At 37.0% G+C, this 4,832-nt stretch overlaps 1 pseudogene; it reads left to right on the forward strand.

Moving 5' to 3' along the window:
- Nucleotides 1–495: 495 nt before the first annotated feature.
- LOC120605487 (uncharacterized) lies at nt 496–614 on the forward strand (annotated as a pseudogene).
- Nucleotides 615–4,832: the final 4,218 nt, after the last annotated feature.

The following is a 4,832-nucleotide window of genomic DNA, read 5'->3' on the forward strand; positions in this document are numbered from 1 at the left end:
GAAAGGGGAAGACAGAGAAAACAGAAAAGAGAGAAAGAATCACAGACCATGTTTGGAGCTCTGGACTTTGAGGAGTATGCATGAAAGAACAGAGAGAAATGGAGCTATACTTAATTAATAGCAGTACAAGCACAGGATATCCACAGTGTCTGGTTCTCTGATAAACTGGATTAGAGTCAAAGCTTGAACACTTAAGTAGAGCCTCCTCCTCCCTTTCTCACAGACCTAAAATAACCTAGTCAATAGAGTAGATGAACCTGTTCTACCAACTGAGGTACAGACACAGAGAAAGAGAGAGACTTAGCCAGAAGTATCCAGGAGACCAAGTTTTTATCAGGACTAGTTGCCTTTGGAGGAGATAAGACAAGAGAAAAACCTCATAAATATGAAAGAGACACCACTTGGATGCAATACAAGATAGAGCAAGTGAGTGCCATGTCCCTATGATTCTAGCTTAAGACACACTGTAGAATATCTACAATAAAGAAAGTGTGGGTCTACGGCCAAGCCACCTTGAAAAAGTCTGATCCCATCTGATCTTGAAAGCTAAGCAGGGTCGGGCCTGGTTAGTACTTGGATGGGAGACCACTTAGGATGACTGGGAGCTGTAGGCATTAAAACAAAAGAAAGAAAGAAAAGAAAATGTGGTACTTTGTACACTAAATTTGCTAACAATTCATCTCTAATCTATCTAAATAATCTATAAAAATAATTTAAAGATATTTATCAATTTATCAATATTTATAGAATAAAAATGTAATTCTACAAATTACCTTTCAAAACTGGAAATGTCCTCATTACCAACATAGCTGTGCCAACATTCCTCACTGACCTGAAAGTCTAGAGAAATCCCAGGTGGGTGGGAAGGGGAAGGGGAAGTAGGGAGTTTTCAGATGGTGAGTGCATCTGAGCCCCTGCTAAAGCTACTGCTTAGATCTGCTTCCACCAGGACAAGAGCCAGCTCACTCCCTTAACTCTCAGAGAGATGTATCTCTCTTCTTCCTTGGGCCATTTTTTCCTACTGCCCTGGTTACTGCCTTCTTACATCTTTTGAGGCACTGTCTTCAGCTTTGGTCCCTACAGCTCACAGGAAGAAGAAAGGAAGCTTAAGAGAAGTATTAATATCTATGGCATGTTGACAAAAGAGTAAGTTCCAGTGTTGCTGGTAAAATTATTACCATCCTTATTCTTTCTCCCCATCCTCTGCTGGTTTTGAGACTTTCAAGCCCAGTTATCTGTGCACTAAAAATCAAAACACACAAATGGAAAATTGCTACCATCTTTCTAGAACCAGTGGGTGAATTCTCAGCAATATTTCCTCTAATGACTAAAGATCCTTTCCAATAATGTGACAGGGTGGAGTTATAAATGAAATGACCTTGATCATCCTTTTCTTAATCACATTAACAGCTCCCTGAATGCCAGAACACAGAAAATCTGTGCCTTCATTTCCAAGAGTCACCATGGAGTCCCTCTAACCATTTTCTGTCCACAAAGTATATATGTGCCAATAAGAGACAAAGGTCTATAATTGAGTTCATGGCCCTCAGACCCCTACCATATATAAGGGGTCTGCCAGCCAGTACCCAGTTTAGCTCAGTCTTGTCTTGAGGTTACCTGTGACTAAGCCTTGGGTTACCTGTGACTAAGTAAAGTTAGCCTTGGCAAGTTGTGTCCGGATGTTAGAAACTGGATACACTTCTCAAGAAAAGGAATGGCTGAGGGGTGTTGGTCATTTATGTCCAGTCTAGGTATGGGATCCCAGCCAAGCTGGCTCTTGCCCTTAGGGTTAAAGCTCTTTCACTTCCCATATACTCCATGAAGAGGATTTTTACCCAAATAGACCTGAGAATCTCAAGCTAAGCGTCATTAGATTCTTTCAACACAATTCATAAGGATTTAGTTATGTTGGGCATTAAAATCCTCCAATAAGAGACACATACTGGGGGTTCTAGGAGCACGGTGACCTGAATAAAGTGACTATCTCAGCACTCCCAGAACAAACTACTTGCTTCTCTAGCAGCTTCTCTATCAGACAGATGCTAACATCTGTGAGTGAGAGTTTTGGCTCCACAAAGGTACTTTTAGATAGAGCTGGCATAAGATTCTTTCCTCACTGAGCTGAACAGTCAATGTGGACTGTTGAAACAGAGCTGGTAGCCAGGGCCTATAGGTATACATGTACAAGGAGAAGTGCTGGGGTTGTGGATCCCAATTATGCCTTCCGTGTCCTCAAAGTTAACATTAACATAGTGTGCACATACCAGGTCTTTCAGACCATCCAAGACAGAAAAGAACAAGTGAATAAATCTCCCTTCTCCTGAGCTGTGTGAGTAAAGGGAAACCATAGGAATTTCCTCCAAGTTTCTCAGCAGAGTGCTGACATCTGTCTTTATACTACAGGCCTAAAAGATGATAAATGCATTTGTTTTCCACCTCCAATAAGATTTCCATCATTAAGCACACTTCAACAACCAGGCCTGAGCTCTAAAGAGTGGACAGGAAGAACTAACAACTCATTTAAGAGGGCCCAGCAACCAGAGAGAAAAAGATCAGGTAGAATAATCAAAATCTCAGTGAAACAAAAGTGCTGGAGAAAACAGGTGGAAACCTGAATAGAAAATAAGGTTATTGAGTTCTAAAAGCAGCTTTAAGAGACTTTACTTGCATTTAAAGAAGATTTCTCAGTGAAAAATTTATTAGTTAAATTAAAGAAAATAATCATTATTAAGGCTCTAATTAGTGCTCTAGAAGATTAAATGCAAGAAATACTTCGAAGTACTAAGCAAAAAGATTTTTAAAATTTGAAGCATCCAAGAAAGAAAGGAGAAACTAGAGACATCAGCAAGAAAGTTAATTGAATATAATATTTCTAAAAGCAGAAAAGAAAGAGATGGAAGAAAGCCAATCATTCAATAGTGTAGATAAATTTCCCTGAACCGATGAAAGATATGAGTCCTCAGACTGGAACTGTGGGTGAAGTTTCTGGCTGGACCGATGAGAAGACAGGTTGCAATTCTTGAACATTAAGGAAAAAGAGAAAATCTTACAAGCATGCAGACAGTTATAAACAAACCTAACTGTATCAGGGGGTAAAAAGAAAAATCTGACTTCTCACCCAGAATCTGGGAAGCTAGGAATTAGGGAAAAGCACCTACAGACAACTGAATGGAAAGACTGTAAACCAAGAATTGTATACCCAACCAAGATACTATTCCCTTGCCAAATGAATAAAAAAATGCTAGAAAACAGGCAATGACAAAAAAAGTATTACTCAAATTCCCCATATGAAGAAAATATTTGAGAAATAATTAACACCAATAAATTAATCAAAACAGAAACTTCAAGATGGGAGAAGGTAAAAAGAAACAAAAATTATTAAGCAATGATTCTTGACATGTATGCATGTATATATGTAAACTTAAATCTTAATAAAATTAATATTTATTTATTAACTAATTAATTTATGATAAAGAATAAGAACTGTTGAAATAGAAGGGATATATTGTAAGAAGTCCTTATCTCAACAAAATATAGGAGTTGGAGGTGGAGGGTAGAGAGAGGAGAAAGGCAAAAGTGCTCTCAAGAGAGTAGAAAAAGGAAGAAAGGTAAGTGGAAATTAAAGTATTCCAAAGAAAGAAGATAGAATGAAGAGTAGCTGTAGCAGCCATGGAAGTACCACATCTTACTTCAAGAGAAAACTGCCATGAGGAATGCAATTTTCTGACAACCTTCAGAGGCTGAAAAAGATGTGATTTAAAAATCTCTTAATAGTAATATGACAAAATATTTAAAACAGAATTAAAAGACAATTTAGATGTAAGTTAATATTTAAAACACCAATGACTTTCTATTCTAGAATAAACTCAGGAATAAAATGGGGGAAATATTTCATTTTAAGAGAAACTATGAAATTCCTAGGAATAAATTTAATAAGAAATATCTAGTTCTTCTACACAAGAACTAGATAAAGAAAACTAGAGATATTATTAAAGAAAAACAAGATAACCACTCTCTTGGATGAGAAGACCTATTATCATTAAATGTCAATTCTCCCAAAATGAATATTTAGGTAATAAGGACCACAGCACTCTCATACGCTGCTGGTGGAAAGAAGTGATTTCCCAGCATTTGTGGAAAGCAATCTTAAACATATGCTAAAATAAACAGTATCCTTTGACTCAGTAATTCCAGACCTAGGAAATAAAAGCACTAATACTTAAGGACATATATATATGTATATATATGAATACTTATTGCAGCATTGATTATAGTTGAAAAACAGTTTTATAAACAAAATGAATGTTCATAAATGTGAAACTGGCTAAATATATTGTGATACACTTAAAATAGCGTAGGCTACCTCACAGAATGAAAAAGCTATTCCAAGTGACTTGGAGGAAATTCTACACAGTACTGAGTGAAAAAAGCAAAATGCAGGAAACTTATAATATGATGCCATCTTGGTAAAAAGAAAAAAAAAACATAACCACATCACTCAAAAAAAAGTCTGTGTGTGTACATGTGTATATAAAATATATGTTTGTATTTCCTTGATTCCGAAATACCTATTTTTTTTTTTTTACTCTGTAACATCTCTGAAATGAGGATGTGGCAGTGGCAGTCATTATGGCATTGTGCTTGCCCACAGACGTACATCAAGGCATGTGCACTCTCAAGGCACATCCCAAGTTAAAACCCCTTGCTAGCACTATCACAGGCAATACTGTATCACTCATGCTCTTGATGACACAAAGGACAGCAGTAGGTCAAAAAGCACAGACACCGATGTCTGTGAATTAAAAAGTGATTGGAAAAACAGTCAAACTCTG

Source organism: Pteropus medius, unplaced genomic scaffold (genome assembly GCF_902729225.1).
Source record: "Pteropus medius unplaced genomic scaffold, Ma_sr-lr_union100, whole genome shotgun sequence".
In the NCBI taxonomy this organism is placed as follows: domain Eukaryota; kingdom Metazoa; phylum Chordata; class Mammalia; order Chiroptera; family Pteropodidae; genus Pteropus; species Pteropus medius.